This window comes from Eupeodes corollae, chromosome 3, assembly GCF_945859685.1.
Source record: "Eupeodes corollae chromosome 3, idEupCoro1.1, whole genome shotgun sequence".
NCBI classification, from domain to species: Eukaryota; Metazoa; Arthropoda; class Insecta; order Diptera; family Syrphidae; genus Eupeodes; species Eupeodes corollae.
This window is the reverse complement of record NC_079149.1, coordinates 137,664,227-137,687,488: the sequence shown is the minus strand read 5'-3', so window position 1 is coordinate 137,687,488 and position 23,262 is coordinate 137,664,227. Positions and strand designations below refer to the sequence as shown.

Genomic DNA, 23,262 nt, shown 5'->3' with positions numbered 1-23,262 from the left:
TGGAGTACTTTATTTAAGGTGCATAACTCAAGATACCATTTATAGGAAATATTGCATAGCCGAATAGGCTTGCAAATCGGACGAAAAATCACAATACAAAATAAAAACTAGACAAACCATGTATAGTTTTTGAAAATCAGTGTGACCATTTTTGAAATACTTTAAATTTGAAGTTTTTAAAAGAGTTTTTTGGTAGATTCTGACGTTTATAGAAAACCGAAAATGACCCTAAGGAAGTGTCAAGTATCAGTTGATAATTTATAAATGCTTTCGGTCTTTTAAAATTAAGTTTTTTGAGAAATTAAGAAACTTTTAGCTGATAATTATTTATTTATTCCTTGTTCAAGACAGTCTAGAAGATTCCCAATTACCAAGACTCTTACCAATTGGTTTCTATAAATTATCAATTGACATTTGACACTAGACAATTCAGTGAAACAAAACTCTGGTCACTTCAAACTAACATGGACCTTCGTAAGAACTTGTCCATTGGACGAATGTGTAGCACACTGCCCAGTAGGAAATTTCAAAAAATTCATCGGTGAATCACCAACTTATTCCTTGGTGAATGGAAGCTACACCCCATGAAAACATGGTGAAAACATCAGTGAAATTAACATGGGGATTGGATTGGCGTTCACCAAGTTGTGAATTTCATAGTGACTGTTCAGTGAGGAAATCACCAAGCAAGTGCATTTGGTGTATTCCAAAGTGAATTGTAGTTGATGAAAAATACCACGAATTCACACCGGGGAAATCACTGGGTTAGTGGAGTTGCTGATATACTTGTGTACTTTACATTGGTGAAAAATGTGATGAATGTTCACCAAGGAATTCACTTTGCAAAATTGAACGCCTTTTTCATAAATGAATATTGACCAGTGGTTTCCTTAGGGAAGCCAATGTAACTTATTCACTAATGCAAATTGACCTGGTGAAAAATTTCGTGAATGTGCATAAATGAAGTCAATCATGTTTTTATTATCGAATTATTTTTTACTCATACCTAAATCTTTGGATACAAATATTTAAAAAAAAAAACAGTCATATAATTTTTATGATTTTATTGAAAAAAATGCTGCCAATGTGCAGATCCCATTTTTTAGCTGCTCCGTGGTGACACACAAACGTTTAATGTCCGCTCTCATTTCGTCTATCATATCTTGTTGATTCTATACAAAATGTAAAGCAGATATATAGAAATTTTATTTAATAAAATAATAATAGTTATAATTACCGTTTTCTTAAAAATCCGCCTTGGCTGCTTTGTGGATGAAAATTCAATGGAGTCCATTGCCGACTGTTTAGAAAGGGATTTGTAATTTAAATAAAATTACCTGAATATTTTCCTTGTCCATTTGAACACAATTACCTACCAATTTACCTAAATATTCACTTTTTTACGCTTATAATTTATTTTTTAAACTCTTTTTAATAATTTTAAGCTTTACTCACTTGTTGACACTATGAACAATGGAATTCAACTGAAAAACAGTTTCTCGGAAAAACAACAATGCTTTCAAAACAAATCACTTACCCCGAACACTGCGCGTTGTTGTTGGAAATAACTTTGTTTCTAAGCAAACCAGGCTGAGGATCGAGAATCGAAGTTTTATGATATGTAAGAAACCCGATCGTTGCAATCCTTCAACCATGCGTCGCGTCGCCATCACCGTCGGTCGTTGTTGTTGGAAATAACTTTGTTTCTCGAAGCAAACCAGGCTGACGAACGGGAACGGCAATTTTTTATTGTATGTAAAAATCCCGAGCATTGAAATTCTAAAACTGAAGCCAATCTCCGCATTATTCAGTGGCAGGTAGAGAAGAAAAAGGCAAATATAAACAAAAACAAAACACCCATCTCGTGCTTCATATCGGGAATGAAATATTTTACAAGGAAAAAGATAGGGTGGATTGTATAATCATAGAAAAAACGCAATGCCTTTCAGTAAGGATTTCATTGCATGCTATTCCTCAATGATTCGAGTAGCTGATTTCCTTGGCGATTTCACACAAAATTTTCATTGGTGAGCAAATTTCCTACTGGGTGCGCACATATTTGAAGATTGTTTTTGGAACTGTGTGGCAGCGACAACAACGACGAGGGACGACCGACGACGCGATGCACAGTACTTAAAAACTTGACTTTATCAGCGGCTCGTTCGTTATACCATCACAGACTCTAACTCCATTTCTTCGTCATGATGTGCTATTCGTATATGTTTCGTCTTCTTCTCTAACGATCATACAACAAAGATCGGCTGAAAGGGGTTTGTTTTCCTAGGTTGTTGGTGGCGAAGCCCTAGAGCTGCACTTAACAAGGTATAGTAAATATAATATAAGATGCGTACGTATCCGTGTTTGAAATCTTTTATTGGATTTTCTTGCGCTCGTCGCAGATCAGATCGGTATATATGCCCAGTGTGGGGCAAGAGTGGCAGTGCTGGCTGTGTGCTGATGATGCTGATGATGATGATGATGGCGGGAATCTTTGGCAATTTTCAAGAGAGGCGAGCCTCAATACTTCGCCATATCTCATGCATGCACTCACTAAATCCAGTCAAATTGATTGCACGCTACAGATTGTTAGCTTAACAGGCAGCAGGACAGGAAACGTAGTATGAGTACGATATTGGTGCGGAATGGTTGGATGTCTTTCGATGATATACAACACCAAAAGGATTAGTTAAGTCATCGAAGTTTCATTGTGGTTTTTGTTCTTGCATAACATCTCTGAAATAATCCGAAAGAAGAAGAAAAAATGGAAACGTTTGAATAAAACTGATCCGCTGACAAGTTTTGAGGAATTCCTCGCACTGTCATTCTTCGCTTTCGTTTAGTTTCAATTCGAATTGAAGACTTTATAATCGTAATCGCCTACGCAGCAATGTTTTATTATCGAGATTGAATTATCACATTGCCCTGAGCTCTTCAATGATGATGAGAGCACTCGATGTCTCCAAAAGTGGCAGTATCACCTCTGCACAAGGGGAATTGAATTTGGGAAAGACGGTGAGCGACGTACCACATACATAAATCGAAACTCATTGAAATACAAACAATTTAACCCACTATACCATGAGTGTAAATCTGTTAATCATTTGGTGTTTTGTCATGCTCCTTCTTCTCCTGCTTATTCTCCCGCTTCTTCTCTTCCCATTCGAGACGAGGTTTGTGTCTTTAAAGTATATACGAGTTCGTATATGCTTACCGATCTGAATGTATCTTTTAATCTGGTTTTTCAATTTGTTTTTGATATTTCTTGGAACGCGCTTCAATTGTGATCCATCTCTTCATTGTGTCGTCGTCGTGCGTGTTTGATGCTGATGAGCGCAAACAATAGACAAGGTGTCAAATGTTTAATGATATGTGTCTACTTAGACACAAAATTCATTCCTCCTCTTCATTTTAAATTAGATATCAACTGAAAGAAGTTTTATTTCCTGGGGGGGTTTGATATAAGTTAAATAAAATACACGTCCACCTTGTATAAAAATAAGATCATACGTCAATGCTTTTAGCTATATAAAGATTAATTGAAGATTTTGTCATTAAAAAATTGATATAATACAAAAAAGTTGATAGAATTGATCATAATTCGTAGGAGTTTGTTTTATTTTTTTAATGAAGAAAACTAATTAAATATTTTAATATCTAATTTTTGATCTGCTAAAATATTGTTGTTTAAACATAAATAACTATCCAAAAGAAAAAAAGAGAGTTTACATGTTTTTTTCTATTGAAACTAAGCAACTCACCTAAATTAAAGTTCGCTGCTCAGCTCTTTCGTTCGTGAAGGACAACATAACATTTTTTAAAGGAAGGAGTTAATTATAGGAAACTCACCTGAATTAAAGTTCCCTGCTCAGCTCTTTCGTTCGTGAAGGACAACCTAACATTTTTTAAAGGAAGGGGTTAATTATAGGAAACTCCCCTGAATTAAAGTTCGCTGCTCAGCTCTTTCGTTCGTGAAGGACAACATAACATTTTTTTAAAGGAAGGAGTTAATTATAGGAAACACTTTACGGTAGCTTTTTATTTGTATGTAAAGAGTCTATAAAATTTTGAAAAAATGAGTAATTCCTCAATATTTTCATGAATATTGCCGTCGCGTGATTTTGGTGTTTGAAAAACATTTTTGAATGAATGTTTTCTTTTTTGTTTATTAATTTTCTTTTTATTAAATAAAAAAGGTTGAACTCAAATTATGAAAAATATATCAACCAAACAACTTCTAGTGGGAGATGAAAGCGGTTAAAATCAATTCACCCTATATTTATGATTGCATTCGTAATTTTCTGCCTTTGTGATTTAATGTAAAATAAATCTAGTTTAGTGTCGCTTTGGACACCAATTTCCTTCATCGTATGATTGGTGCTGACAGTCACATGTCATCGACTTAGAAAAATTAATGAACACTTTGGCTCAACAATTAAATAACCCAAAAACCAGTCTACCGCTACGCATTCCAAAAACAGAACGAAGCAATTGACACTTTTTTCTACTACACGTTAGAGGATATCAACCAAACCCGCACTCTATATCAAAATATCGCATAGGCATTCAATATCAAGTGAGACAACCACGCAATTTAAAACAGTCTCACAGCATCAGTACAAGCACAACAGTTGACTGGCTAGGCTAGGCTAGGCTATTCCCTCAAGGAATGAGATCGCGTCCAACACCAAGAAATTAATCAGCACAATGTCTTGACAGAATTTCATTAATTAGCAATGTCAACGCAATTGGCTATCACAGCGGGAGATAAAACAAGAGCTCAGAGCGTTACACACCATCATGAGTCTGAGGCTTTTCCGTCTTTCCAATTCGTCCATATAGCCATAGCTGATAGACACACACCCGCCACTCGTATAGACCACCACCAGACCATCTGCGAGCATACAAAGCAAGCGCCGCCATGCCACTATCGCCTCCCGATAGATGCCTGCACAGCACTATACCACCTCAAATGTCCGTCCAACGGACGACAGTTTGTCAAAAACCACAACCAAGCATGCTCGCACGTACCCTTGGGTTTTCATCTCCGAGACGCTCGCTATACTGCCACACAAAACGCAATAGTCAGCAACTTTTCCATATTTTGTGATACTAATTTAAAAATGTTAAGCTGGACGCAAATTATAAGCGGCACCTAAACCCTGCAAAAGGTGCACGCCGGCGCTGCCCAGCTAATGTCCAACGTTTTAATGCTGTTACGCTGAAGCAGCTCCTAATGATTTTCATTAAAGACCTCGCATAGAAACGGGTGGCTCCAACTCCAGCGACTAGCGACGTCGCTGCATTCGTAGTACCTTTGCTTTTGCTGTGTGGCAGAGTGGTCTTTGATCGAGATTGCAACTCCAATTCCTTGCACTTTTAATGTACACAATTACTACTGTCTTCAGCCGCCTTATTTTTTGCACCACATTGTTATTGGTGGTAATGCCCACAATTGGTGCGCGGTGGCGGTGGTGGTAGCGGAGATGGTGATGGTGACGGTAGTGGCTGCAGACCAACGTACCAGTCAACGATACCAAACAATAACAACAAGAACAACAGCAACAACAACGACGACAACATTAACAACGGCAATATAGCATCATGATCAGCAACAGAAACAGCAACACAGCAACATACTCGCGCAACCCAGCAGTAACTCGCAGACGAGCCGAGCAGGGGTGTTGTGCGCTAGAAACTGCCCTGGGGCTTAGGTGTGGTCTCATTCTAGAAAACTACTTTCATATTTCCAAAGCATCCGATACGGTCCACTCGCTTTTAGCTGAACTGGTCGTTTATTTTCGGTTTTGGTTTCTTCTTTTTTTATTTCTGCCCGCAATACGCTGATGCTGATTGCTCCAATAAAAATCGAAGCCAAGTGCTTACACAAAGGCGGGCGGACAGTCGACAACCCGACAGCCCAACAGCCAGACACATGGGGCCACAACCGATCCAACGATGCTCTAATGGTTTGCACAATATTTTATTTGCAATTGTGACTATAAGGTGGTGGCTATATGGGACTGTATATAGATCGCTTGGTTATATGGATATATGGAGATAGCGTGGTATGCAATTTGGATCCGGATTTGTGGTGCTGAGTTCGAGTTGAGTACCAACTCACGCAGCAATTGTGAGTGAGTACCAGGGTGTCCTCTCAGTTCAGTTCATGGAACCATCTGTAAAAGCACTTCCTCCTCGCCAAATTCAATTGCTTGCGATGATGATTCAAATTATTGTTATGGAGATCTTTGGCATCTCTCTTTTTATTTCCTAAATAGTGCAACCCATATAAGAGTTGATTAAAAAGCATGGCCGTGGCTGAATGTGGTTTAATCTTTGAAAGATAAGTTATCATGTTTTTGACAAAAATTCAGTCTAATTCAGTTTTAGAAACTTAAGTTTTGTTTTATGAGTTAGCATTTTTCAAAGCATTCAGCAATTTCAACAATTACATCGTTTTTCTAAAAGTACTAATTCTCTGATATTTTAGTGCCCGTTTAAAAAGTGACAGTTTATGACAAGCGAACAAGTGTTTTTATTTGAAATGTCAAAAACTCAGGTGCCGTATCAATTTAGCCAAAATTACTAAAAGTTAAAGTATAACCGTTTTGTGATTGTAGCTCTAGTAAAATATTAAAAGGAAGTATAAGATGCTGAAATGGTTTAAGCAATTACAAAGACGACTATTTCCCTTACCCTAATCTCGTTTTTTTGTGTGGAACTTAATTTATCTTATTTAAGTATGACATAAAAAAAGCCCACCCTTTTAGTACATACATTTAAAAGTAAAACATATCAAAAAAGCTCCACTTTGGATAAGTTTTTTTCAGAAACTTTTCAATAGAGTAAAACCCTTCCAGAGGAACCTACTCAAGATAAAAACCCGTTTATTCGAAACAATTTTTCCTATTCCGGGGCACGTTCCTTGTCAGAAACTTCTTGATGCAAAAAAAGCAACTCGCCTAGCCTCAAAGAAAACCCGTTTTGTCGATTAATAACCTTTAACCCTCTGCCGATGATAAAAACCCGGATAATTGCAACTTAATTTTATTTTAATGTTAAATAATGCGGTTTCCGTTACCGTTGTTTATCTAGGCTCGTTTTCAAAGTTTTAACAAGTGAAAACCTCGTTTAAGTGAAACGAATGAATGTGACTCTTTGGCTTATCTTTTAAGCGGGTTCTTGCAGTACTCAAGACATTTCATTTTATATTCAAGAAAACAAATATTACCAAATTGCACACGGCCCTGGGTACTTCAAGATGTCCAAAAGAAACTCAAACTCACCCAAGATTGTGGTTAAGATTGCATAACATCCGCGTTTTTTGGTTTTATTGTTATCATTTTTGGCTCGCGGTCTAACGTACGCCATCATCTCAACAGATACTCGCACCACACCCTGCGGCACTGCTCAATTAAGACATAATTATTTTCACAGTGGTTTGATTGAGTTAATTTAAAAAACAAAACAAAATCAACCAACAAAAATACGTAATAAAAATTATATGTATATATCGGTTAAGAAGGGCGTGGGATGCGCGGTGTTGTGGCGTGGCGTGGCGTTGCAGAGAGTACAACATCCAAATGGCAAATATTTGTGGTCAGTGCCATCGAATAGAGAAAGAAATTAGGTTAAGTGCCCGCTATATGGAATAGATGAGTCGACAAAGAGTTGTGTTCTTCTCGAAGCAGCATCAATTACTTTGGGTAAAAGTCGTTCGTCGAAGAAGAGGAGAAATTCGGTTTTAGATTGTGGAGCTATCTGGTGAACTTAAAGCCAGCTGAAATAGCTGAGTCGTCTAATATGTTTTAAGACAGTTAACACCCCAGCATGGGGCTTGAGAGACTCTCAAGGTAGGTAAGGTATATCACCACCCAAACCGTCCATGTTTCGTCGTAGTCGTCGAGTTCGTCGTGAGACGGACAGCAAATCTACTTTCATAGTCAACCAAAGCCTCAGCCACACACGTATTTTTCTTGGCTTTGACTTAAACAAAAACAAAACAGAACCGCAACAACTAAAAAACAAAAAAACAAGACATGCAAATTCAGTTAAATCACAGAGACGAGGTGCAGAAGTCAGTCAATCGCCAGACGTTAGTTCGAGTCTTAGAGTCTTCAAGTCGAAACCCAGATCCTAGTATACTAGCCCAGCATCACTGGTAGGTAACACGAAAGAAGACGGCAGAAATTAGAGGTGATCACTGTGCCGAGTGAAATAAGGCTTAATATCCACTTGATACGGACGCCTTTGCTTTTGCCTTTGCCTCTGTACCTTTGCTTGGGTCTGGGCCTAAGATTGAGCTTGAGTTTTAGTCAAAGGCTTGGGTATATGGGTATTGAGTATTGGGTATGGGCATGGGCATACTGCACCACATTTAAATAAGTATCTTAGCCGAGATTTATTGCCAGACGTACGCCCTGTCACGAATTTCGCGCGTGCTGCACATTACGAGTGATTTTGCCTGTTCTTCGATTTTTTTGTTTGCCGGTTTGTTGTTGTTGTTGTTATTGTTGTTTGTGGTTTTCATTGCATCTCGGCACAAGCATCACCATCACCATCAAGCATCAGCCGAAGGAAGGTAAAAACCACACCATTCGGCTAAGCAGCTATCCCGTAATCCTTTGGATTCGACACAGCCACCCAAAGCTGCTAACAGTTCGGCTTCGGGTTGAGTACTCGTACTTCGATTTAGGCGTTTAGGTTTATTTCATTTGAGTTTGGTTTTTTTTTTTTAAGTTTGTTGGAGTAGCTGATTTTTGTTATTTGCAACATCACTGACGTTCTAGTACAGCGTCAATGATGTTTTGCCGATTTGTTGGAAGAACTCAGCTCTGCACTGCACTGCGCTGCGTCGCAAAAATGTTAGATGTGTTGTTCAGCAGGCTTTTAATGAATTTTCGTTTAGGTTTTGTTTTTTTTTTCTTCTTTGTGGTTTTTGTTTTATTTTTATTCGGGAATTGGAAATGAAATGTAAAGCGAGGGAGTTCAGGTGATAGGTGACTTGACATTTGGTTTCTGTTTTTGGTTTATTTTTGTTCGAAAAAGATTTATAACGAAAAACCTGTGTATCGGTATAGTATGACTACGAGTACTTATTTTTTGTCTTCTTCTTAGACACTAAAGTAGCAACTTGTACAACTTGTTAAATAAATGCAAACAAAACGTTGTTTGGTTTTTTTCAATGAATGACTTATGTTTGAGACTTAAGCCCTTTTTTACTTGAAAACAAAAAAATTCTTTTTGATACTTAAATGTTTACTATGAAGGAAATAGGACACAAAAGCGTTACAAATTTGAAAAACTGGAAATAAAGCAGTTTATTATTACAATCATTTAAGCTAAGCCTCTAAATAGACCACTTTATGTAATCGCTTAGACCAAACACTAGTATACTCTCAAAGCATTATTCGGATATTCTCCACAAATTTATTCGCTCTACTGATTCCTTATGCAATAGCAGAAATTCCTTAATCGAGCTTCAACATTATTAAAAACTAGCGTACCTTTGCGGGGGCGGACTCCGCAACCAAATTTTGTCTCAAAGTTCGAATTAAATTAACCTTTAGAGATGTTCTACGTTCAAACCTCCCACAAAATAATTTTACACGGTTCAACCCTTGACTAAACTCATTCAAAAGATCTCTCATAACTTACAATACAACTCATCCCAAAAAATATGAAATACCGGGAAACTTATCAAAAGAAATGGTTTGTGCATTTGATAAGTTCGTTCAAATACACAAACCAATTCTTTTGTATATTATTTTCCCAGTATTTAATATTTTAAGTTAAGTTTCAGTTTAAAGTGTGTTCCTAAAAATAAAAGGTTGACAAAAGGTGGATAAACGCTGGGGAAACAGTGGACAATCGGGTTTTTGATTTCGCAAACTTTTATTTCATAATAGGTTTGAGTTTACGGAATATTTAAACTCAGGAAATACCCAAGAAATACCCTTTTTTTCATCAAATTTGTAAAAGCTAAAGCCAACTTGTGTCCTGCTTAAAATAACAAAAAAGCAGATCAAATTTAAACTTAATACCTATTCAAAAAGTGAAGAAGGCAAATCAAGAATTTAGCTCAATTCAGACAAAAATTTTTCAGAATTGAACTTTTTCTTGAGACAAAAATCTTTAAAGAATAGAATTTTGTCAAAATGTAGGTCCCAGTTTATGACTTTGAATGGAATTCGATCTATACTTTAGTTAACTCATCAAATTTGATGAATTTCTAACAGAAAACGTTGGGTTCTAGAGTAAACAAACTCGCAACTGATAAATTGTGTCTTCAAGTACACTTATCTTCCTAACACCTTTTCTGACATCTTAGGCAACACTTTAAGAAAACCAAAAACACATTCGACATCAATTTTACACGCTGTGTAATTAAACATGAACCAAGTGTTACAATTTTACAACAAATTTTCCCTGTCACGAACGTCTTCAAAACACGAACCAAATACAACAACAACAACAACAACAAAACAACATCACATTGTAGCTTTCATCGTCTTGTATAGTGTAAAAGTATAGTTTAATTTTGTGAAGCATCTTTCGAATACGGCGGCACAGTGAGGTAGTTACAAACAGCAGCAGTATAGAAGTAGCAGTAGTATCAAAATCCAACCAGCACAGCTGCTGCTGGTGCATCACTATCAACTGCGAGCTGCAAGGAGAATGCTGCAAAGAAGAAAATCAATACACCATCCAAGGCATGGAGTGGTAATATTCATACATCCACAGCACATTGGAATCTATCTATTATAGCAATTTGTAAAAAACTTAGACCTCAAAGGTCTTCCACAATAAGCTACTGCTGCCACTCCTTCTTCTCTCTTTCAAACTTAAACTGAAGGTACTCATCTATATAGCTAGCAACCAAACTCGTATATAGAGACAAGTTATACTGACTCAACCACACTGAATCATACCAAATCGCACGCTGATGATCAGATTTCGTGCAATTTTCATTCAGCCAAAGTGCTGGTGTTTCGGCAGCTATAGTATAGCTTTATGCTTTTGAATGGAACCCATAGCATCGCATCGCTTTGCGGGGAGAACTCCCCATTCCCATCAAAGCGTCCCAACACCACCGATATCATTAATTGAATAGATATAGAATTTAAGCCAACTCCGAGGGGGCACTTTTCCAACAATGGCCACAACAAGCGGATGCTGCAATAGCAAAAGCAATAGTTTGCTAAATGGATAAGCTCCAAAATTTCCTCCCACTCACTCAAGCTGCGCTCGGGCTAGCTCAATCAATCAATCAATATAATTCATCATTTTGTATGCATCTCTGCAGCGTTTTGGTTGTTAGAAAAAATGCACTTAAAAGCAAAGCCAAATATTTGTTCAATTAAAAATCTTTGTTACGCGTCAGCTTTGAAATAATTTAAATTGAACTAGTTAAGAGTTGTGCGGTCATTACAGGCTGTGGTACATCGCTCTACATATACGAGTACTCGTATCGTTCCTACATACATACATACGCCACACGACTTGCCCCAACTCAAGAACGACAAGCCATGTTTTAGCCCAGCCAGCAGCAGCAGTAGTTTCACCATCCTCCCATCCTCCCAGGTTTTAACCTGGTCCTCGCATTAGATATACACATATATTCATGTAGCTGTGATCATATGTATTTGTATACGAGTATCTGCCGAACTACAAACGTTACAACCAACAAAGAAATTCCTGGTGAAGACCGCTCGTGCGATTTCATAATCATTTTGAACCAATGTGCCAGGCCAGGCCAGCGCAGCGCAAGGAGCGCTTAGGAAACCCTACAGCTATTATAACCAGCCAGAGTATCTTTGTATATCTTATGGATGCAGATACAGATGCTCAATTCTGTTGCTATAAATTTAGGGCTGTCGAATTTTAATTAAGACGAAGGGAGTGCTTCAAGTGGTTAAAAGCTACGTCTATGTAAATAAACTTTTAAAATTTTGTGAAGGTTTTTATAAGCTTCTTAAAGTCTTTAAGATAGTTAAGGTTTAACCATCACATTTTGAGTGTATCGCAATTTTTCTGAAAGTCTAAAACATTCTTTAATTTTGAAAATCAATTGAAATACTACCTTTTTCAGCTCCTACGACATCATTGACTCGTAATCGTAATCATTCTTGTACACACCACACAACTCAACTATATAGAGACCGGCTTAGCTTAGAGAAGTTGGAGGAGCAAAGCATAGCACACAATATTGCAGATCACCGCGCGCCGGCTGCAATGCAATTAAATGAAACGTACCATAGCACAACCTTGAGTACCGCTATTTGCGGCGCAATAATGGCGACCACACCCGCGCACTTCATTACTTTTATGTGTCTTATATCGAGAGCTCTATTCGTTGTTGTTATGTATACTCGACTGGAATAGTCTTCTATATGTACGTACGCCAGTAGTAAAGCAACATCAGTGCGGTGGCAGCGGTGGTGGTTGCAGCGGCAGCGGTAGTAGCTGGATGCAAGAGTGCAACAACAGCAGCCGAAGTGCACCGCAGAGGTGAATTCGCCTTTGGCGCAGCTGAAAATATTCGTGCCCCTGCCCAATTTGCGCAGCGCGTTTTTTGCTTCTTCTTTTGTTTTGTTTTATTTTGTTTCAGTTTTCTGTTTTTTTTTTCTTGCTTGATTTTTCTTTTTAATATTTTAAAACTTTTTTTCTTATACACATGGTTTTTAGCTTAAGATGGCGTTACCTTTGGCGCAATCTATTTCGGGGGGATCTTTTTGCGCACGAGTTCCATCACACACACCCTGTCTTGGCCCCTTGGCACCTCTGCCTCATTTTTCGTCCTCGCCGCCGCTCTATGCTTTTGGTTCTTGTCATTTACTTTGTGTTTGGTATAAGATGTGTCCGCCTTTGGTGTAGTTATGTGATATCTTGACAGATAAATCAATAACAACACTCTAAGAAATTAACTGGAGTATCTTAGAGGTAGCTTAAAATGTTATCCTGTGAGAAACGACTAAAGGAACATAGTTTGAAACTAATCCAAGAACAAATGTCGATCTACAATTGAAATGGTTAGAAAATATGTTTCGAATTCGAATCATGACGATTTTCTGCAATAATTTGTGGAAATTGAAGGAATCCAAGGGCTTCGTTAGGATTTATTGTTTTTTAAAGGTTTCTGAGTAATTGAGTTTTTTTAGAAACACCTTAAATAAGTCAAACTTCTTGAGCTCTGCATCGAATACAATGAATAAATATTAAACAGTCCTAAAGAGTTTGTAGATTAGGTTATAGTCCAAGATGGAAACGGACAATTGTGATACCACATGAATCTTGAGGCTCTCTCCTAAAGAGTTTGTAACTTTTCATTAAAATTTGTTGTGCTTTTGAATTAAATGAATCTAAGTGAAGAACTTTTTAAAGAGTCCATATATAACGTCGCTTAATATCAAATATTTAATAACCCAGAAAAGTTAATTTCTCAGAACAAACAAAAAGATTTACATTGAAGTATTAGGTCAAACAACATTGTTTTTTTTAAATGCTTAGCTCTGAAATTATCGGCCTTAAGCTAACAAGGTATTCTTCATTAAGATTTACAGAGGTTTTCTATTAGAGATATTCGATCTACAGAGACGCTTAATATAAGTCACACTTCTTAAACGTAAAATTCAAAGAAAAAGTACAGGTTTCTTTTAGACCTGCAAGAAAAGTCGCTCATCAAAATATTGCATATAAGAAATGTTTTAGAAAACAAAAATCTAATCCTACAAATAAATCAATTTTTTATTTAATGAAGACACTCTAAAGCTTGAATTACGTCGACCACCTTAAAGTAGCTTAAGAACTTCCATTGTTTTATTATAAAAAACTCTACAGTCTTAAGCCTTGGTCATGAAGTTAAATTTGGAAAATTAAGATCAACTATTTTCTAATATTTTTACCAAAAAGGTAAATAAATGTTTAAAGGTGTAATTGTCATCTTCTGATGAGCCCAACCATTACATCGGGAAGAATTGCATATATGAACAAATATGCTGGTTTATTTTTATTTTCATTTTTATGATTTTAAATCAAAAAATAATAATAATAATACAAAAATAATTCGACTGTTAACAGTCAAATATTTCACCTTTCCACAAAAGGACCTACAACACTGACGACTTAGTCAAAACGTCACCATCGACCGACGTAACTTTGCGGTAATGAAGGATTTCGTCTACCTAGGCTCCGCTGTAAACGCAGAAAACAACAACAGTGTTGAAATCAAACGAAGAATAACTATTTCTAACCGTTGTTTTTAATGGGCTAAGAAAAAAATTGAGTGATAAAGTCCTTCCTCGAAGGACCACAGTGCCGCTATATAAGACCTCATGCTATACGGTGCAGAAATATGGCCTATGACAAAAGCGAATGAAAGCACCTTGGGTCGTTTCGAGAGAAAAGTTCTTCGTTTGATCTACGGCCCGTATGCATAAAAGGGGAGTGGAGTAGAAGATAGAACGACGAGCTGTATGGGCTGTGCAGCGACGTAGACTTAGCCAGAAGGGTAAAAATCCAATGACTAAGATGGCTAGGTCATGTAGAGCGCATGGAAACCAGTGCTCCGGTCCGGAAAATCTTCGAATTCACACCCACACAAACAGGACAGTGCAGTAGAGGAAGACCGCGGATCAGGTGGCGTGCACACGTGGAAAGTGACTTCACCCAACTTGGAGGGCAAAACTGGAGACATCTAGCTAGGGACCGAGCTAGATAAAGAAGTTTGTTGGGTGAGGCCCTAGTTCACATAGGACTGTAGTGCCACCTTTAAGTAAGAAAGTAAGTTTATGTAATTGTACAAAAACACCCTTCTTCAAAGGTTTTAATCAATGTTCTCAATGTGTCACTAGGTTCTTATATAATATGACAAATGAAACGGTTTCTGTGCTTTAGTATCTGTGGTCCTAAAATAAATCAAATTGATTTTCATAAAACACACCATTACGGGTTTTCATTATTTTCAAAATTGTTTATACATTTTTATAATTTCCACTTAAAAACAAAAAAAATTACTGATTTTTGATAAATATTTAAATAAGTCAAATTTACAACTTCCACACAAACTTCATCCTGTTTTGAGAAAATTCAACTAAGGGAATTTTGGAGGACTTTTGACACGATACTCTGCGAGTATTCCAAACAAAAACGTTAGTGTCCACCTTAATCCTTCAAATAATAATAATAAGTGCCTTGGAAGCCGAGACCATGAATCTCAATCTTATCCAAAAACTCTGGCCGCATTCTTAAATTTTTTAAAAATCACTTAATCATGTTCTTAAAGAAACACAAAGATGCAGGAATTTCTGCTGATGATGCAGAAAGATCAAATTTGAAGATCACATCTCGTCCTATAAAACACCTAAAAACAAATAAAATAATATGTTTTAGAGGTTCAAATTTCACTTTTACCTTCGAAATAAAGCATCTCGTTTTTTGTTCAATAAAACATTCTTTTTTCCTCCTAAACATTAAAATTCATCATGAAAAAAATCTTAAAGAATATCTTTTTTCTTTTCCTCATTCCAAAAGTGTAGATACTCTGATTTGCTCTCCTATAATCAACGCAACTAATTAATTCAATAAAGAACAACAAATTACAAATAAATTCAAACTAATTAACGCCAAACAAATCAGCAAGTGTCTAAAAACACCTTCCATCACACATGTCCTTTGAAACAATAACAAAAAACCAACATAACAAAAACCTAAAGAAACAAAATTATCACACACATCCAATCAAACAAAATCAATCACCAACGATACCATAATAAGCAACAGTTTTTCAATTTAAAAATAACTATCGCAAGAGTAAAAGTGAACAGTAGCCCCTAATACATAAATTGATTAAAAGTAAAAGTGTTATAGTACGTAAGCAAATAATAAAAAGAATGAATAAAAAATAAAACTAAACTAAGAAGAAAAATAAAAACACATTTTATCAGAAAATAAACAAACAAGAAGTCACTCAGCAATAAAACCATGATTGTATACAAAGAAAAGCAAACGGGCCAAACAAGAATTGAAGGAAATAAGAGCAAAAACAAGATTTTTCATAGTCGATTTAGAAAATAAATAAATAAAATAATAAAATGTACAAAAGTATCTATGTGTATCAGTATCTAAAGTACGCGAGTCGAGTACTCTATATACGAGTCTATATGAACTTACAATGAAGAAAATCGCACGCCAGCCAACAACCAAGGTGAAAAAAATTAAATGAAAATGTAATCACAATCCACATCATGACATGGGTGTGGTGCCATAGAAGAGTAGTTTGAGACATTCACTTCGACTTCATCCCCGTCCACAGGAGTATATCTATCTAACTCTACCTATCTACCTACCCTCCTGCTCCATTCCGCCATACCTTCCTCGTCGCGTCTCGTAGCGTCGCTTCTCTTCACGTCGAGGTTGGTTTTTGTGGTCCATGATACAGCAACTTCGACTACCGCCTTCATCATCTATACTCTACTCTGCTCTACTATTCCTAACCATGATAGCCTTTTTGCTTTTGTGTCTCTCTTTCTTGGTCTGCTCGTTTTGTTTTATTTATAAAATACGAGAGCATGAAAACAAAAGACCTGAGCTACGAACTCGAATTAAGAAAAAATACAAATAAAATTGGAATACAAGAGCATAACGGATTAAATGATGGAGCTTTTTGTTTAACAGTTTCCAGCACCGTTATTATGAGATTGAGAATACTTCTTGTCCTTAAGAGTGTTTTGTGTATTTGTTAAGAGAAAAGTAATTTCTCTTCTCTTTTACCAATCTTTAATGGTTCTCGGATCTTGGATCTTGGGTTTTGGTTTTGTCGGTTCTCGCAGTTCTCGGTTCACACCCTGACTGCAGATTATATTGAAAGCAAAAGTCATTGCAGACCGAGAGCTGTCAGAGTCTGAAAAAGACTCTGTTGGAAAACGTGTTTGTTTAGTACAATAATATGTACTTATACGCTTTCCCTGGTCATTGGAATTTGAAGCGCGGAAAGTATCGCATGGCTCGCTCTGCAACCAATAGGCTGCTGGTTGATTGTTTAGCTGGACATTTATTTTTAATTACAAGAAGCTTCAGATGACATTTTAAATTAAGATATAGGAGCAACAGGTAGCTAGTAAGAAAATCAATTATATTTCCCTTTCAACGAAGAGAAAGAATATTATTTAAATTGATTCAAATGATTAATAGTAGTCTTTTTATTTTATCCTTTTTTATGGTCAGTTTAATTTGCTTTTGATTTTGCATACTGAAAAGCTGTGCATTGATTATTTTGGATTTTATTTTCTAAAATTGAAAGTATTACGAGTTTTCGGAAGATGAAAACGAGGATTTGTCAAAAATTGTTAACCACTTTAGAATTATTAGAAGAGAAAATATTTGTACTATATAGTTTAGAGGTTAGAAAAGAATTGGTTTTGTTAGGCCAAATTTGATATTAAGATGGACAACAAAATCAAAAGAAATATATTTTTATGAGCAAAAGTTCCTGCCTCCTTACGTCTTTTTACGTATGTAATTTAAAAAAAGGATTATCATGAATTCTTAAATAATTCAATTTAATGTATTTTATTATTGTTTTTAATTAGCCGGCACTCAAGGGGTTATTAATACCCTTAACATGTTTTTAAAGTCAAAACACAGTGCGAGCTTTAGGAAAATAAGAAAGGATTAAAGAGGAGATACCGATGCACATTGGTCTTAAAGTTTTGACTATCAAACTGGTAGGGAAGAGCAGAGTTAGCATTCCACATTCTCAATGTGCGGTTAAAAAAAGAATATCTATATTTGACAGTACGTCCGAAAATGAGCTCAAGGTTAAACTGATATGCATTCCTAGATGTACCAGTTTTACGGCTGAATTGTCTGACGGGGGCTAATTCGACAGAACACTGTTTATAAAAATATCTGTAAGTCAACGAAAGGCATGAAACATTGCGCCGGCGGTGTTCGAGTGACGAAATTTTTTCGGTTGTAGTTATATCGCCTCTCATTTTCAAAGTTGGTTTTTGGATTCTGTACAAAATACATAAACTTCTTTTAGGGGAGCCTGCCCAAATATGGAAATGACAAATCTTATATGTTATTGATTTTATACGATGAAAACATTTTTTACCGTCGGCAAAATCTTAGATGGATGGTAGAACCATCATTTATTGGAGTAGAAAAAAGGAACTTCCCACTTGTGCCGAATTGAATAAATTATTATTATTAAATTATTTTTGGCTTACATTAATCTTTAATTAAATTCGAAATAATGGCGCAAAATCTTAACGATTTAGTAATACGTTAATTTAAAAATATGATTTACCTAATTTTAAATAATTTCAACATCTTACTATCTCTTAAAAATGTGCTTAAATTGAATACTTTAACGTTAAGTTATTTGTCTAACCCAAATGACATCTGTACAATTATTCTTATAAGAGTAATGGAGAGAATGGTCCAGTCAAAAGTTGGGAATTCCAATTGATAAGTCTGTTTTGGCGTAGTTCCTTTGTTATTTTGTTTTTTACAAAATATCACTTTTTAGACATGTTCGGATGCTTGTTTTTTTAATAAATAGCAATTAGAAATTAACTGCTAAGTAAAGTTTCAAATTGTTGGCCAATAAGTTTTTTCAAATTTTGCGCCAATACGTTTTTTTTCCAGATTTTTGTATTTGAAATGTGAGGCAGATGAAGATATTTTTAACTTTCTTTTAAAAATTATTGTAACTAGTCAGATTAGTCAAATAAAATATTTTGCTATTTCTTAACGGGTCGAAGTCCACATTAAATCTTAATTCGTGGTTTTTAGAGATATGTCTGTTTGTGCCTGCTATGTACGTTTAGGATTTTTTCTTCAACCACATCGCAAATACCACCAGAGTTATCACTTTCAATACAATTTGCTTTACAGATAATAGCATGAAGATATGTAGAAAGGACCAAATGGTGTTTTTTTGAATTAAAGTAGTTAAAAAAGGTGACAAACCAATAAAACTACTACTAAATATTTTATGAAACATTATCAACAAAAAGTTCTGTCTATAAATCAAAAAGGTTTAAAATAAAATATCTTTTTAAACAAAAAATGATGTTACCTTCTTAACAACTTTTTGCAATGAAGAATTAGAAAAATTGAATTAGAATTTGAGATCGAAAAAACTTGAACCCGATTAATCAATTAAATGCTACATATGCTCTTCGATTAAGAAAGTTGTCGAGTCCAGATTGGAAAAGCTTTTATTGCGAAAAATTGGTAAAATTATTTTTTAGAATGAGTTATCTTAAAACGTATAAAGGTATTGACTCTAAACTTATTTCATTTTTTTAATATTATTAATATTGTTGTTAACATTTGGTCAAATTTTGAGCAAAATGTAATTAGAATTTGTTTATAAACAAAAATATACCAACATAACTATTAAAAATTTATTTTTAACTTAAATATTTGATTTAAGCAGTCGTTCATCTTTTACAAAATATTGATGTTAACTTTTTCTAAAATAAAAAAAATACACAAAACAAATCTTTCCAGAAATAAAAAGAAAATTAATAAATAAATTGGGTAGAGCAACAGTCCGTTGAAGACTAGGGCCTAGTGATTTACAACTTTCAGCCATTCCTGTGTTTGAGTACTGTTGACGGCTTATTTTGTTTTCCTTTTTTTTTCTTATTCCATGTTTAAAAAAAAAAATTGTTTGTGCCACCAAGCCTATTCTACTTTAAACTAAACCCTTAAACTATAAAACAAGTATGTAAGCCGCCCAAGTCTTAAAACCCCATCCCGACTACCCACTATCAAGTGCCGATTCAAGCCACCAGTTCAGTTCGGTCTCGTTCGGGTACAGCCCTACTGAACCGAAAGTGCTTTGCTCCGCCTTGTGCCATGACGTCCCGATCGTACAGGAGTCGCCTATTCACGGTCCGTCGTCTGACGTGGTAGATTAGCGGAACTGCCAATCTCTCCTGTATCAGACCGCATCTGTCTAAAAAGAGGAATGCCTCTGGTGGAATGGAGCCGCTCAAGCGTGCACTCTCAAAATACTTGTCGTTCGGATAGAACACCCCGAAAATTAAATTGTTGGTTGAAGACATAGCTCTTGCAATGTGACCTCGAACGAGTTTTATCACGAAATTGTCAATTCTGTTGATTCTAGCCTCGTTGTATAGGACCTCGTTGGAATATTAATGCACGTAAGAAGATTCCGCTGTTTGATATAAGCTGGTACAGCTTCGCAAACACTGCCGCTCGAACACCCGGAAATTCTCAATCTGGGAAGGGGCAACGTTGAACCACACAGGACAACCATAAACGATCATTGGCCGTATGAGGGCCATGTAGCAAATTACCTTCACTCTGGAGTCAAGCCTACTGCTAAAAAACAGCCGTTTCTTTAAAGCGAAGGCTCCTCTGGCCCTAGTCAGAGCAGCATTTATATGTCTGTCGAAATATAAATATTGATCTAACCAGATACCGAGGTACTTCACTACACTCTTTTGCTCGTTAATCGCTGCCCGTGAAGATCAACGATAATCATCTTGCGACAATTCTTGCACATAACAATCGTGGCCCTAGCCAACAGAGTCCGGAACAGAATTGTCTCCGACTTCTGTACATTTATTTGCAGTTTCCAGTCGTCGCAATATCGCTGAATCTTGTCGAAATAACGCTTCAAGAGAATTCTAATAACCTCAACCCTTCGGGCCGTTCTGTACGCAATTAGATCGTCGGCGTACGCAATTGCCTTTGTAAGACTACCATTCAGATCGCTGGTGTAAATGGTGAAGAGAATCGGCGAATTCACCGCTCCCTGTTGAAGACCATTTTTAATTGAGAATGTTGTGGTAGAATTTACATTGCCACTTTTGACAACAAACTTTCTACCGTTAAGCATATCATAAACTATATACAAGAATGACTTGTTTATGCCAAGCCTGCTCAGTTTAAGCTAAAGACCCTCTTACAATACGGTCTCAAAGGCCTTTTCCAAATCAACCAGAACAGCACCTTTGCATAGTTGTTTTGATTTATTCCATTGTATATCAGAAACGAGTTTAGACGCAGCATGAGTTGTGTCATGACCCGCCTTGAACCCGAACTGTTCATCCGGAATTATTTTGTTGTCCGCAGCCCACTTAGTCAGAGCCCTATTGATGATCTTTTCGAAAACTTTGCTGATACTCTGAAGAAGACTTATGGACCGAAGATTTGACGGGTTGGAGTTGTCCTTTCCCTTTTTCGGGAGAGGATGAACCACAGGGGTCCCTCAATGCAGCGGGTAATATGCATTATTCAGTGCATTATTGAAGAGTGTGGTGTAAATGTCAATGACCTCCATCAGTAAATGTCTTAGTACAACGTTGGATATACCATTGACTCCTGCTGACTTTTTCTTTTTCACTGACTTGAAGATGAGCTGAAGCTTATTCTTCATCACTAACAAAGTCAGTCCAACGCACTAACCACTTTTACTAGAAATAAAACTAAGTTGGTTAAAAATTCAGCTTATCTCAAAACAGCTTATATTTATTTAAATCTCTCGAAGTTCCTTACACCAATCTGAATTTATCAGAGTTTGTTGCATCCCAGCCTCTCTTTTGTGTTGTAATTGGCCCGATATGAAGTTTTTGATATATGGTAATTCTTACACTAAATTAATTGAATTTTTAAAATATTTCAAAGTCGCTAGAAGCTTTTGTAACTTAGCTTAAATTCAGCTACAACTTTTTGAGCTCTAACTATTTCCAAGAAATAGTAAATTAGTTCCAAAGTTCTCAAAATTTCATTTTAGATCAACACGATTGAACAAACTTTAACAGATTCTTGAACAAAAAGTCAGTATCGAAATTAAAATCAATCCATTATGAAACCAATGTAAAGGTAAATAACTTTAAAAATATGCATTCATTAGAAGGCGAAAATATTAAAAAAGCGGAAACTGTATTGAGACTCCAAGAAAAGTTTTATTTGTGCATTAATTTTTAACCATCAGCCAAAAGGTTTTTATGATCCCTTAAAAACTCATCGTTAACAAATAATGAAATTGTAAACCGACATAAGAACTGTACGTTAATTTTTCTTTATTGATTTTTGCCATTTAGTTTCGGTTATCAAAATTAAAAAAAAAAAACGGAAAGAAAAGAAGTTTCAACGCTCGGTCATTAAAAAAATTATAATAACTCTTTAATAGTTTGTTTGTTAAATAGGCTTGAACTGGCGTACATCATTTGAGGCTTTATTATTTAATAGACATGTCGGAAATCATATTCCCCATGGAATACGACTTCACGTTTAACAAATGAAACTTCGTTTTGTGTTACCATCAAAGACAAGCAACAACAAAAATTGGAAACAAAACAAATTCAAATAGCGGCTATAATAGTGCTTGATGGTTTTGTTGGGTTTTTGTATTTGCCACAAAATAGCTCGAGTATACGATTTTAACGATGCTATGCGCCTCTGTTGTGTATGCCCTCGTAATAGATGGCTGCTGCTACAGCTGCGGCTGCGCAGCAGATTGACCCAACTGTAGAGCTATTATAGACATTTCTTGGCGGAATTTATTTATGCCCATTGGTTATCACGCGTACCTCTTTGATCCATAAAGACCCCCAGAGAGTTTGAGGGCGGAGGCGGTGATGGTGAGGTAGTGGCAGAAAGCGGGATGGTGGTGATGGTGGCGCGATGGTGGATGGTGGAGACAAAGTCTATGAAACAAGTGAACGCGCAGATGTCAGTCTGCTATACACTACATGCCAGAATAGCTTCGATCTTTTGCATATCCATTATTTAGGTAGACTTTTGCAGCAGTTAGTTGCCCACGAAAGACTTGTGCTGCAGATGTAACAAATTTGATAGAGCCAGCGAATATAGCGAATGCTTTGCTTATTTCTGTGCGCATCCTCCGGGATAAAATTTGTTGTTTTATTTTGTGTCTATTTTGCGCAATCAGGATGTACCGATACTCTCTTGTGATCTACCTAAATTAACCAGGCGAAAGTTTCATCAAAGTCTAACGTTGCAAAAGACGCGACGTCCGTAGTCGTCGTCTTTGTATATTTCTGATTGGGGAAAAGGAAATTGTGAACCAATTACAAAGGGAATAATCGAATATCGACTAAAAGCAATAGAAAAATAACCGAAATTCAGCTCGCAGGCTCTAAATTAAATTGCATTGCTGTGCATATTGAAGACCTTTTTGCATCAGAAATCATGTCATTTGGGGAGAGAATTTCCTTTAAAGAAAATTTCAATTGGAATAGACATTCTGTGAAA

At 36.2% G+C, this 23,262-nt stretch overlaps 1 long non-coding RNA gene across 1 annotated transcript; it reads right to left on the bottom strand.

The window, feature by feature from the left end:
- Positions 1 to 1,050: 1,050 nt before the first annotated feature.
- Positions 1,051 to 1,306, bottom strand: LOC129951630 (uncharacterized). The gene is made up of 2 exons (XR_008782213.1): positions 1,238 to 1,306; positions 1,051 to 1,172 (listed from the first exon to the last, which is right to left on the bottom strand). It is a non-coding gene; the product is annotated as an uncharacterized LOC129951630 (long non-coding RNA).
- Between the last annotated feature and the right edge of the window lie 21,956 nt (positions 1,307 to 23,262).